Source organism: Ictidomys tridecemlineatus, chromosome 11 (assembly GCF_052094955.1).
Source record: "Ictidomys tridecemlineatus isolate mIctTri1 chromosome 11, mIctTri1.hap1, whole genome shotgun sequence".
NCBI classification, from domain to species: domain Eukaryota; kingdom Metazoa; phylum Chordata; class Mammalia; order Rodentia; family Sciuridae; genus Ictidomys; species Ictidomys tridecemlineatus.
Window position 1 is genome coordinate 96,756,334 of NC_135487.1, and position 14,576 is coordinate 96,770,909.

The 14,576-nt window shown below is 36.1% G+C and overlaps 2 pseudogenes; one reads left to right on the top strand and one right to left on the bottom strand.

Annotated features, from left to right (window-relative positions):
* Positions 1-5,546: 5,546 nt before the first annotated feature.
* Positions 5,547-12,326, bottom strand: LOC101956137 (melanoma inhibitory activity protein 2-like; annotated as a pseudogene).
* Positions 12,327-12,857: 531 nt separating this feature from the next.
* On the top strand, positions 12,858-14,169 carry LOC110596980 (E3 ubiquitin-protein ligase SH3RF1 pseudogene; annotated as a pseudogene).
* Positions 14,170-14,576: the final 407 nt, after the last annotated feature.

Genomic DNA, 14,576 nt, shown 5'->3' on the forward strand with positions numbered 1-14,576 from the left:
AATAAAAAAAATTCAAAATTATGTCTCTTTCTTCATTTCAGTATCCTACTAATTCATCTGTATTTTATAAAAGTCTCCTTGGAATCAAAACAAAGCCTAGGTCAATTCCCATATCAGTGAACCACAGCAAAATGAAATTCTGAATTTCATGAAAATGGTCATAAAATATCAAAGACAGGGGCTGGGGTCTTGGCTCAGCAGTAGAGTGCTGGCTTCGCACTTGCAAGCCCTGAGTTGGATCCTCAGCACCACATGGAAATGAATAAATGAACCGATGAATGAATGAATGAATTAAAGGTATAACAAAGAGGAGGAGGAGAAGGAAGAGGAGGAGGAGGAGAAGGAGGAGAAAGATGAGAAAGAGGAGGAGGAGGAGGAAGAGGAGGAGGAGGAGGAGGTGGAGAAGGAGGAAAAAGAGGAGGAAGACAAAAGAAGGGAAAACGGAAAAAAAAGTGAGTTTAAATTGTGGTTTCCAATTCCAAAAAGTTTCCTGAGAAGTGTATTTTTCTGAGTTTTTGAGATCTCTTATTTCCATGACATGTTTAGTTGTGTTTTCTGGTTTACTCTTACTATGCTCCAGTTATTTTGTTATGGAAAAACTAGATGATATGCCAAACCAGTTTTTAAATCAATGAAAATTTTCATTAAGCATAAAGTTACTTTCACATTTGCTACAATCATACTAAATACACTTCTGTGTGGAAAGGGAATAACTTTGTTGGGAGTTTAAAATATTCCTCATGGCTAGATTACATGCACCTAGAACTCTCATTGTTGTTTATGTAATAGTGGCTTCATCAGATTAAATGCTGTACTCTGAAATAAAATAGAATAGGAATAATTTACTCATAAGATTCATACATAAACCATTTTTATTGACAAAATACTATATAAGAATTATTGTTTTGTCAAGCTTCAGTTGGAGCCAAAGTATAGTCACTTACTTAAGTAAAAGCAGTTACTTGAAAACTAAAAATGAGAGATAAGTCAAATACTTTTGAAGAGTGAGAAAAAAAGAAAACATCTGGTTTCTTGTTTTGATCCTGGATGTTGAATAATATGCTCACTTTCAGGTGGAAGAAACCCTTCAGGGAACTCACTACTACATTCAGAATGTGGGGGTCACGGGAGGAAATCCAGCTTTTGGGGGAAGGTCATGAGGAAAACACATTATATCACACTATAATAAAATAACTTAGGAAATATATGAAATGCTATTCATTCTTTCCTGATTTTTTTCACTTCCATTTTCTCTTTGCTATCATATTTTTCTTTCATCCTCTCCATTCACTTGCCTTCTCTTTTTAAAGTTCACACTTTCCATCATAAGAATCAGGATTAATTCTATCTTCCATTTTAATTCATGTTTAACTATGTCATTCTTGCTTACAATTTATTTATTCACTCAACAAGTATTCACTAAGATTCTAATACAAGACAGGCACTATTTTTTGGAGTTATGAAGAAGTATTCTGCTATGATTGCTGTTGTAAATGCATTTTGATGAATTGCATGTGAGTATTTTTGTAATTTATACACTTAGTGTAAATTTCTGGATCATCATTTAGCATATTTGAAATTTAGTATATATTACCAAGTGCTTTCCAGAAAAATATGTGAATTTGATCCACTAGTAACATGAGGACACTCTAATTTCTCCACATCCTCACTTAAATTTACTACAGTCTCTCTATTGTTATCTTAGTGATTCATCTGGGTAGGCAATAGTGATATATTGTGTTTTAATTTGTATGTCACCAATGACTAATGAATTTCTACATTTAAATAACGTTTTTTAAAAAAAAATTCTAGATAGCCAGAAAATAAAGTCTTTATTCTAAAGAATGTCTAAAATTTAATACAATACCCATTGCTTCTAAAATTTTTTTCAACAGAGATGATTAATACTTTTAATCACATTTTCTTATATTCTTATTTTACAATTAAGATAAAATTATGTAATTTTATGTAAATAAAATTTAACACAATTTGATTAATCTTAATAAATATGGTTCCTCCAATGAATAAATAAGAAATTACCACTGATGCCCAACTACTCTATCCACCCCCTTTTTTTCAGTTGTTAAAGGAACAACAAGATCCTGCCTCAAACATCTCCTCTGCAAGCTAAATAAACTGTCATTATCATGGCACTGAGATTATGTTCTACTACTTAAACATAATTACAGATTCTCAGTATATAGCTAAACTTCTTCCTCATATTTCTGTAGCTGTGCTATCCCCTAGTTTAGATTCCAATGAACAATGTTTTTATTTAACCCTTCAAACTCTTTTACAGTATCATATGTCTCTTATGTTCTTTGCTCATATGTATAGCCACACCAAGATTCCTGGACTTTTGACAGAGAATAATACCCACACAGGTATAGTTGTGAGGTGACTTATATTTTATTTTCAGGTGCTGTAAAATCTCATGGATTTTTTCATAGAATGCTTGTTCATGATGATTTCCAATTCTTCCCCAAAAGCTCAGGCCACTGTGAATAACTGCTCTCACTGTATACCCTTCTGGGACTCTTTGTGGGAATCTGTAAATCCATTAGGACTACACTCTAATACACTTAGGCAAATGGGTGTTAACTCATTTTTCTCCTTTTTATTGTTATTTGTTTCTTTATTTTTCTACTGATACTCATTATGGGTTTATTTGTGCTACTGCAGATTGATCTAAAAATTTATCTGCTTACAATTATCATTTATTACTCTGCTTTGCTCCTATGGGAAAGCCTACTTATTTGAAAACAGGTAGTGCCCCTGTATACACAACCTGTGCTTTTGCTCAATTTAGTACTCATTATTATTTTTTCTTTTTCTATTGGTTGTTCACAACATTACAAAGCTCTTGACATATCATATTTCATACATTAGATTGAAGTGGGTTATGAACTCCCAATTTTACCCCAAATGCAGATTGCAGAATCACGTCGGTTATACATCCACAATTTTACATAATGCCATATTAGTAACTGTTGTATTCTGCTACCTTTCCTATCCCCTACTATCCCCCCTCCCCTTCCCTCACATCTTCTCTCTCTACCCCATTTACTGTAATTCATTTCTCTCCTTGTTTATTTTCCCATTCCCCTCACAACCTCTTATATGTAATTTTGTATAGCAATGAGGGTCTCCCTTCATTTCCATGCAATTTCCCTTTTCTCTCCCTTTCCCTCCCATCTCATGTCTCTGTTTAAAGTTAATCTTTTCTTCCTGCTCTTCCTCGCTGCTCTGTTCATAGTTGCTCTCATTATATCAAAGAAGACATTTGGTATTTGTTTTTTAGGGATTGGCTAGCTTCACTAAGCATAATCTGCTCTAGTGCCATCCATTTCCCTGCAAATTCCATGATTTTGTCATTTTTTAGTGCTGCGTAATATTCCATGGTGTATAAATGCCACATTTTTATTTTTATCCATTCATCTATTGAAGGGCATCTGGGTTGGTTCCACAGTCTAGCTATTGTAAATTGTGCTGCTATGAACATCGATGTGGCAATATCCCTGTAGAAAGCCCTTTTAAGGTTTTCAGGGAATAGTCCAAGAAGGGCAATAGCAGGGTCAAATGGTGGTTCCATTCCCGGCTTTCCTAGGAATCTCCATACTGCTTTCCAAATTGGCCATACCAATTTGCAGTCTCACCAGCAAAGTACAAGTGTACCCTTTTCTCCACATCCTCGCCAGCACTTGTTGTTGTTTGACTTTATAGTGGCTGCCAATCTTACTGGAGTGAGATGGTATCTTAAGGTGGTTTTGATTTGCATTTCTCTGACTGCTAGCGATGGTGAGCATTTTTTCATGTACTTGTTGATTAATTGTATATCCTCCTCTGAGAAGTGTCTGTTCAGGTCCTTGGTCCATTTGTTGATTTGGTTATTTGTTATCTTATTGTCTAATTTTTTGAGTTCTTTGTATACTCTGAATATTAGGGCTCTATCTGAAGTGTGAGGAGTAAAAATTTCTTCCCAGGATGTAGGCTCCCTATTTACCTCTCTTATTGTTTCTCTTGCTGAGAAAAAACTTTTCAGTTTAAGTAAGTCCCATTTATTGATTCTTGTTATTAACTCTTGTGCTATGGGTGTCCTATTAAGGAATTTGGAGCCCAACCCCACAATATGTAGATCGAAGCCAACTTTGTCTTCTATCAGACACAGAGTCTCTGATTTGATATCAAGCTCTTTGATTTATTTTGAGTTAACTTTTGTGCATGGCAAGAGAAAGGGATTCAGTTTCATTTTGTTGCATATGGATTTCCAGTTTTCCCAGCACCATTTGTTGAAGATGCTATTCTTCCTCCATTGCATGCTTTTAGCCCCTTTATCAAATATAAGATAGTTGTAACTTTGTGGATTAGTCTCTGTGTCCTCTATTCTATACCATTGATCCACCCGCCTGTTTTTGTACCAGTACCATGCTGTTTTTGTCACTATTGCTCTGTAATATAGTTTGAGATCTGGTATTGCTATACTGCCTGATTCACACATCCTGCTTAAAATTGCTTTTGCTATTCTGGGTCTTTTATTTTTCTATATGAATTTCATGATTGCTTTCTCTATTTCTATAAGAAATGCTCTTGGGATTTTAATTGGCATTGCATTAAACCTATAGAGAACTTTTGGTAATATTGCCATTTTGATAATGTTAGTTCTGCCTATCCATGAACAGGGTATATTTTTCCATCTTCTAAGATCTTCTTCTACTTCTCTCTTTAGGGTTCTGTAGTTTTCATTGTATAAATCTTTCACCTCTTTTGTTAGGTTGATTCCCAAGTATTTTTTTTTTTTTGAGGATATTGTGAATGGACTGTTTTTCCTCATTTCCATTTCAGAAGTTTTATCGCTGATATACAGAAATGCCTTTGATTTATGTTTGTTGATTTTATATCCTGCCAATTTGCTGAATTCATTTATTAGTTCTAGTAGTTTCTTTGTAGACCCTTTTGGGTCTTCTAGGTATAGAATCATGTCATCCGCAAATAGTGATAATTTAAGTTCCTCTTTTCCTATTTTTATGCCTTTAATTTCTTTTGTCTGTCTAATTGCTCTGATCAGTATTTTGAGATCTATATTGAATATAAGTGGTAATAGAGGTTCCAAATTTTAGAGGGAATGATTTTTATTATTATCATCAATGCCAAACAAGTCTTTAAATCAAATAAATCTTTCATTAAGGATAAAGTTACTTTCACATATGCTTCAATCATAATACATGCATTACTTTGACTAGAGGCACATACTTTCTTTAGATTTTATAATAAACCTGACTGCAAAATTATGTATATAAAACTCCCATTGTTGTTTATGTAATAATAAATTAGTCAAACTGATTTACACTATCTAGAATAAAAAAATGGAAATAATGACTGATAAGATTCATTTTTAAATCATCTTTATTTACAAAACACTATCCTTAGAATTATAATTCCATTTAGCTTCAATTAGATCAAAAGTATATTCACTTAATATGTAAAAGTAGTTACTTAAAAACTAAAAATTAGAATAAGTCAAATTACTTTTGAAGAGGTCAAAAACATCAGGTTTCTTGTTGTGGTTCTTGACATTTAGTAGCAGGCTCATTTGTAGGTGAAATCAGCCCTGAAGGAAACTCACTTCTATTTTCAAAATGGGGTTCTGGAGGTAAATCCATATCTTGGGGGAAGATAATGAGGAAAACACCTCAGTAAATAGACATTTTGCATTGGGGATGGAGGGGGTTGTGGACCTGGTGGAAAATAATCTCGAGATGCTCCACACATTTTCTGGAGGAGGTAGAGGAAAAAAAGTTTCTCTTCTCCTCAACTGACTCCTTGGATCCACTGGAACAATAGACCTCTGATTGGGGGGAAGGGTAAGAAAGCAAAGCCAGGAGCAATTCCTGGGTTTTCCACAGGAAGATATGAATCAGGCACATTGGAATTACCAACATTAACTTTGGTATCATTTTTACTAGATTCCATTTCTGAAGATGTAGGCCGATCCATTTTACCCAAAGAAAGAATAGTAGAACTTCTAAGTTCTGCTGGTCCAGGTTGTCTATTATAATTAGAATAACATCCATTTTGCCTTTGTAGAGGAAGACATGGATATAAATATGGTTCTCCTGGTGGATGTACCATCATCCTATGGGCCTTTACCCATGAAGGTGACAGGGTCCCAGTGTAATAAAAAGCACTGAGAATCAGTTAACCCATCAGAGGCTGATTCTGTTTTTTTATTGAAAATATGAGAGCCCAGAGGATTCCCTTGGCCTCTTGAACCTCTTCTTCCTCCCCCTGGAAGCAAAGATAAAAGTCTGTGTGGACTCTTCTTTTCCAGAAGTGGAGCTCTCATTTCAGATGAAGGCTGACCCAATACTGAGGGACCTTTTAGGGCATGCTCTCTGTCAAAGGCTGTATTTGAATCATCAAGTGCATAAGAATCTTTTTTCTTTTTGTCTGTTGTGAACATTTTCTTTACTTAAATCATTGAGGTATCTTTCAGCACTCTGAGCTGCCCACAAATACGTTTTTTTCTCATAGTACATAATCTGACCAGATGAGAATGAATGCTTCTCTCCAATTCTTCTTCAAAAACTTTGGCTTACTTTCTATAGGTCTCCAGCTGTTCAGTTGCAGGGCTGGTGTTTTCATTAACTTTGGAAAATTTCTCCTCGCATTTTACATGGTAATTTTCCTGTACTATTAATTTCCTTTGAGTTTCATTACACTTTCTTGATATAGTTCAATCATGACTTTAAATTTCTGCTGAAGATTCTGATTCTCACTTTTATTTTGTGTATATATTACTGCAAAGAGGCTTGTTCTGTCTTAAGACTTTTAATATATTCTATAAGGTTCATATAATAAAGTAAAAAATGGTTTTTTTCTCCTTTTAAAAGAGGCATTTAACTTAGCACCATACACAGGTTCCTTCAAAGCTCCTTTTGGCTGATCATTTAATTGAGCGCCAATCTCTGATTCACTCTTCATTTCCAACTCCAAGTTACCATCATCTGTTAGGTCTTCTCCAAGCAAGGAAGCCCAGACTTTCATTTGCAACAAGTGCTCAGTCAGAGACTTAATGTGATTTTCTTTGTCTCTTAGAACTTGTTCTGCAAGCACTTTAGAGTCTTCAAGTGTTGTTTTCTGTTTATTAAGGTCATTCACTTTTTTTTTCATACTTCAGCTTCTTCTAAAATATGTTTCAGACTTTTCTAAAGGTGGAAATTTTTGTTCAAAACTTATTTTATTCCTACCTTAAATTCTTCTTCATTCACTTAAAATATTCTCAAGGTTGTTTTACCTTCAGGTATTTGTGAGTTGAGGGATTTTGATTCATCTTCTCTAGACTTAATCCTTTTTGATATATATTTCACCATTTCATTCTGCTGAGAATATTTAGTTTTCTCTTCTTTAGCTCTTTTTCTAGAGACAGTATTTCATCCCCAAGTTCAGATTTGAACCTATCCAACTTTTCATATATTGCCTCCCAATTTTCTGCTTCTATTGACTTCTTCTCAAAAACGGTGTCCTTTAAAGATGACTCTAAGCCTTCATACTCTTTTTCAACAAGGCTTACTGTTTCATGTAGTTCACATTTTTCTTCAGTTAGTCCAGCACGTTTTAGACCAAGCTCATTTAGCTATTGCTGCTGCAACTACAGGCTGTCCTGCCATGCCAAAAGAGGTTGGGTACACTCAGGCCTTGGTCAGGGACCCAAGGTTGCACCAGGCAATGGAGAATAATATTGTGAAGCAGCTGCAAGGATGGGGTAGGGGGTAGGGGGTAGAGGGTCTGTGGGCATAGACATGGAATGAAGTTATGGGCTCCCTGGTGCCTAGCACACTCACATTGCCTTTCTAAAAAATTTTGGCCCCTTCACTATGCTTTGCATCCTGAAGCAGTGCAGGTTCAAGCCTGTCCCAATATAGTCAGAGAAAACTCCTCTCCGTTGCAATAAGTCTTTGGTTTGGTTTCAGCCAGGCCAAGACTGAGCTTATTATGTTCAATTCTATTCAGTCATAATATTAACCAGTTTTATGTAACTAAAATTCTAAAGCTTTGTAAAATATTTAAAGAGCCATTATGTCACACATTTATATAATGTACCACTTTCCCTTTTATTTTAATGACTCATTCCTTTTCCTCTCCTCATGTTCACTTAATTTTTCTTCTTTTTCTTTCTAAGTTGCCTCCCCTTCCCTTCTCTACCTTTCTATTTCTTGCAATGTTGGGTGCTAAACTGCAAGGCCTTCTATATGCTAAGCAAGCTCTCTACACCTGAGCTCCATCCGTAGGCCTGTTGACACTTTCTATGGAAGTAATCTGAAATTTTTCTATAGAAAATGTTTCATGTAAGACTATTTTAAAAGTAATGTTAGAAAAGTTGCTATCAAGAACACAAATCAGTTTTGACAAGTTACTTTTAAAAAGAACAGAATGTGTAATATTTCTAAAAAGAAGGGGCTTACAACTTGAGTTGGTTTTCATGTCAGTTTTTCCAGACTACTATTTATTTAAGAATCTTCAAGAGTCTTCAAAACCTTTTTTCAGATGCTCTTTTGACTTCTCATAGTATGTAAATACTTGTAAGTAACCTGGTTCTTATAAATACATAGCAAAGAAAAGGATAAGATGTGACACTTTAAAATGTATTTAGCTCCTGAAGGTGAATTATGTTGTTGTTCAAAAAGAGTCCATTTTCTTGATGTAAATAAAGAATATCTATATCTATATCTATCTATCTATCTATATCTATATCTATATCTATATCTATATCTATATATATATATATATATATATATATATATATATATATTCCCAGTTATTCTTAAATTGTTGATGAGCCACATCTAATGTTTGAAGGAAACCATTCTCTACCTGTCACTGGTTTCCTAAATGTATCTAAAGTTAAAAGGCAATACCCCACCATGTATGAGTTAGACCAATTATATTTCAATGTCCAGAGGTGTGTTAATGTAATCTAAAACATTTATCCTGTTTCACAAGGCATAAAAATTTAGGAAATTTTTAACAATTTTATTTATGTGAGATTATGAATATGTTAATTACTTTGCAGTGAAAATTTTGCAGGTATAAACCTGTATCAGAATCAAATTATCAGCTAGGCATGGTGTTACATACCTGCAATCCTAGACACTTAGGAGGCTTAAGCAGGAATATCACAAGTTCAAGGGACGCCTCAGCAATTTCACCAGGCCCTATGTAATTTAGTGAAACCCTGTCTCCAAAAAAGAAAGAACACAAGCCCTTCAAGTCATATTTCAGATCTATTAAACCACAACACAATGGGCTACCCTCTATTAACTCATGACTCAGTAGGCCTCACTAGATGCTGTCACCATGATCCTGAACTTCCAGAGCCATGAGCTAAATAAATGTATTTTTTTCTATCATTTATCCAGGGTCATATTCAATTATAGCAGTAGAAATTATATTAAGTTTCAGAGAGATTCCTGGTTAAGGCACACAACTAAAAAGCAATACCTCTGGAACTCAAACCAATTGTCTTTAGTTCCAGACCTAAATAGAAGCAGTTAGCCATCAAGTATAACAAGCATAAACCAGGCTGCAGATTCCTCTATACTTGCCAGAGCTGTTTCTGTTTGGATGTAAAAGTCACTGATGAGAGTAGCTTGATTTCATCTACAGCATCTGTATCAAGCTACCTACTTTCAAATCAACTTCCTGAGCCTTTTTCTCATCTGAACATGCAGGTCAATAACACTTTAGTAAAAGTGATAATGATATCCACTAATAGAGTCATTCTCATCATTAAATGAACAGACAAAACAGATATCAAATGCTTTTCCATCCCTTCATACTCTCCTTTTCTAATTTTTTTACTAGGGAAAAAATGAGGATTTTTAAAAATAATTTTTATTTGAAGGAGTATAGAATTTTGAAATGACAAGAAAACTTTTATAGCATATCAAATAGTAATAAGATACCAAACCACACCCAGCTAAAAAAGTTAAGTCTGGGGCAATTACCTTTAAGACTTTCCACTCTGTGACATGGGAAACTTGTCTTACCACTTATTTAAATATCAAAAAGTCTTGCACCAGTCATGTCATCATTCCCCATATTACAAGAAATGATGATGATAGTGTCCGTACCACATGAGCTTCCTGAATATTTCCAGAGTTCAGAAACAGCTTTTGTACACTTTGCACAACTTGTAATTTCATTTACTACCAAAAGCCTAGTACTGAACAATTTTTCTTTGTAAAATGCACGCATTGTGTTGTAGCACCTTACATTTAGAAAACAGTGAGATTGGTGTGGTGGCACATACCTGTAATCCCGGCAACTCAGGAGGCCAAGACAGAAGGATTGTGAGTTCAAAAAACTTTCAGCAAAAAGCAAGATGCTAGGCAACTCAGTGAGACCCTGTCTCTAAATAAAATACAAACTAGAGATGAGGATGTTGCTCAGTGACGGGTGTCCTTGAGTTCAACCTCTGGTACTCTTTCTAAAAAGAAGATTATTGTTTCTTTTTCTGACATGTTACCCTCGGAAATGGGGATCTTCATTCCAGAGAAACTACTGTGTATAATTTATTAACTGAGAGATGTTAATTTGTTGGACAAAAGGATTCACTATCATAGTACCATAAAGAGTTTGAAGTAGACATCAGAGGACTCAAGGAGAGATGATATGGGCATCCAGGGAGTCCAAAAGATGCTTCTTATGAGTCCAAACAGCATCCATGGATCAAATATAACCAGAAAGTGCTCTCATGATTAAAATGATTATTACAGTGGACAAAAATTATCCCTCTTGTTTAACATCATTGAACCATATCAGGGGTCCTCCAGGAAACCCCCACAAATCATTCAGACCACGTCAACCTTCAGCACTGTGGCTGGGAGCCACTCTGATTCACTGATACTTATGCAAAAGCAGTTGTAAACCATTTTGAATATCACTTGGGTATCATCAAAACTACTTAAATAAGAATCTTTCTTGTCCCTAAAATCTTATATACTTTCCCCTTGATCTATTTGACAGTGCTTTATTCCTAAAATTACTAGGAGCTGAAAGTGAGATCCAGCTCTATGAAATGCATCTTTTTCCTATAGTAGGTATTCATAAATAATGCATGTTAAAGTTTAATTTATAATTCATACACACACTGATTAAAGTTCTACACTATGAAAGTAAAAATTTTTAAACTATACAGCTATAGAATTTGCATGCAGATGGTATAAAACTATATGCTACAACACAATTTATCATTCACTTCTTTAGAACCATGTATTATTTATCTCTTTACTCTTCCCAACTAGAATAACAACTCAACAGTAAGACCAATACACAGATCCTTAATGACAAAATAATTTGGTTTTATTCATGGAAATACTCGAGTTTACTAAAATATATAGAGAAGATCCAAAAATGGGACCATTTATCCTCCTGTTTAACCCAAAACTTTATAAATTGTTTAGAAATGGGTACTAGCCCAGTCAGTAAGAGTGAGTCTCATGGAAAATAATTAAAATAAACAGATAGAGTTTTGAAGAAAAATATCTGCATTTGAGGAAAGTAATAAAAATTTTCATATTCAAAAGAAAATGATTAGCTATCTGCAAAATTACAATTTTCAAAATTCAGTAAAGTTGTATCACTATGATTTTATTACATAAAGTATGTAATGGTGTAATGAAATATTACACGCTGAACAACAGCTAAGAAAATAGCCGCACAGTTAAGGGCATTTGACAATAGAATAATATTCTATGAAAAAAGTGCCATGCACAAAACAATTGGTGAAAATAGAAACTGTGAGAGCTCAGAAGATGCAGGAAGAGATGCAAATGTTTAAGAAAGGCTGTTTTCAAGAGCACAACAGGCAGCCACACAGATCACATTCCTCTTGGATTTTTTTTTTTCAAAGTTCAAGATATGATGGGGTGCTAGGTAAAGCAGAAGGTCAACCCAAAGAGAGTCACAAGTGAAAGCCCTTGACTTATCTCTGCAAAAAAATTTCCAATTCCTTTAAAAGCCACCATCCCACAGGACCTGAGCACACTAAAATACTCAAGGCCAAAATGTACTTGCCCCTCCCAACTTCTCCATTGTGTTAGCCAGCATCTCCTGCAGGGTCCACACTGAGAGAAACTGCTCTAGCACAAAGGTACACATGTACATGTTGATCAGGTCATTCTGTAAGGAAAGAGGGAGAGCAATGTGTATGCAACCAGTGTCAAGCATCCAGGCTTATCTTACTTGCTGTCCTCCAGCTGCTGTCACAGAAAGTGTGATGGTACTTGCTGCACTGTCAGCTGCCCATTACCACAAGACACTGTCATTACTGCTTGTTTGATACATTGTCAAACTCAGGATAATAATAGCTGCCACTTGGAGTATGCATCCTGAAAGGAATTGCCCTGTAGCTCTGTCTATAGTCCCTGTAGTTCTCTATAACAGATTATTACTACCAGAGACAATGAAAGCAGAGAAGATGGGTCAGCATTAAAATTTGACTATTCCAACTTTCACACATTGGTTTCTAACCCACCAAAAATTCTTTTAATTTAAAAAATAACATTCATGGCTTAGCAAGTAGGAGGAAGTGGCAGCTGTGAATTGTGTCTGTGTGGAGAGGGGGGCAGCAGAGAGGAATCTCCAGGGGCCACTGCAGCTGCTTCAGAGAAACAAGGAGCAGCAGGCAAGGCTAAGTAGAATCTGCAGTGGCCATGAGCACCACTGTGGGGACCAAGAACAAAGAGAAGGAGCAAAGATGCAAAAGCAAAGTCTGAAATGAATGTTACATAAATCATTTTAAGAGCTTCACACAACTATAAACATTTCTGAAGCCTTTTCTCAGTAAGTACCTCAAGATGGATAAATCTGCCTTCTTGAATCTTTTAGAGTGTCCTGTGTGTCTAGAATGCCTGGGTACTTCTGCAAAAAATCTTTCCTTGCCAGCTCAGGTTTTGCAAAGAATATTTGCTGGGATTATAGTTTCAGTCAGTTGTCCTGAGCACAGGACTCTTGTTGGCTCCCATGAATAGGAACTTCCCAATAACTGCTTGCTGGTCAGGATTCTGGATGGTATCCATCAGAGGCCTTGAAAAACTAGCCAATGGGGGAAGTGGGACCAACTGTATAAATGCATTAAGGGTTCAGGGCAACACTATGGCTCATAGCAGTGCAAAAGGTCTATAGAGCTCCCAGTGTGGATGGAAACCTAAGGTGCAAGCCTGGAGACCCCAGTTTGGGTACACCTGTTACCATGTCATGTCCTACATCAATAAAATAAACACGAAGAAAAGGAGAACAGAGACTTTACATTCAGCAAATGAAACATCTTCATTTATTGATGACATGTTGATGAAAACTGGTTCCACGGATAAGTCAGTGGGATCCATGGCAACGTTGTGCAGATTATTAAACCATTGACTCAGCCCCACCTCAGTGCAAAGCACTTTATGGCTTTGAAGTGAAAGACAAGGAAGCCGACAATAATCACCTTCTATTTGTTAAGGATGATGTTCTCACTGTGATTCAAAGATAGATGAAAACTGCACTGAAGGAATGTTGGCAGACAAAATATAAATATTTCAATTACCTACATTGAGTTTAACTTGGTTGCTAAGGAGCTGACAGAATGGAATTAGCCTCCCATGGCAGGATTTGATACTACAGAATGTACCTCAGCAGCATCCCAGAGCAGCACTGCCACAAAGCACTCCTACACCAAGAACACTACCAAATAAACGCCCTCTTTTACTTCCCTCACCATGGCAAACAACTCCTCTAACATATCCCAGAACTGCCACTCCATACTATAAGCCCTCCTGTCTTCATCAGCTCCTGCAACCTCTCAGTTGCCACAAGGATCAGAGAAATATCTTGGCTTTCCTTCAGTGTTTCTTATCAGTTTCATGTGAGTTGCACAAAGTCAACTGTGACCACCCCCCCACCCACCCAAGCAGTGCAGTGACAACCAGCCCCTTTATAAATTTCTTTTTGGATGTCCCCTATCCAGCTGCCCATAAAACTATGAAGACTCCCTTTCCCACAAGCACTCTCCTGGCTGCCACTGTCCTCACCTTCAGGCTGTCAGCAGCTAGTGCTGATGCTGCTGGAAGGAGACCCAGGCCCTCAGCAGGATCCACTGCTCACAGGTTGGAAGACTGCATATTATGAAGATGTTAATTCTACCAAAATTTATCTACAAATTTGATGTCATCCCAATATGAGTTCTAGCAGTTAATTTGTGGAAATATATATATTTATTCCAAAATTTAAGCAGACATGAAAAGAACCCAAAATAGCAAAGGCTATTTTAAGGAATTAGAACAACATATAACAAGCCAACAAAAGACAAGAGTATTTGAAAGGGATGGCATAGGAGCAAGAAAAGGCAGAGACCAGGGGAACAAACAAACCAGAATCCAGGAGCAGATGGCACTCTCACAGCTTTCACCTCAGCATGGTGGGAGAAGGTGGCCTTTTTTGATGCTGGGTGAACTGAACCTTAACGAGGGTAGGGATTGATCTATACCTCAAACTATATACACTAAATAGAACCCAGATGAATCCCAGACCTCAAC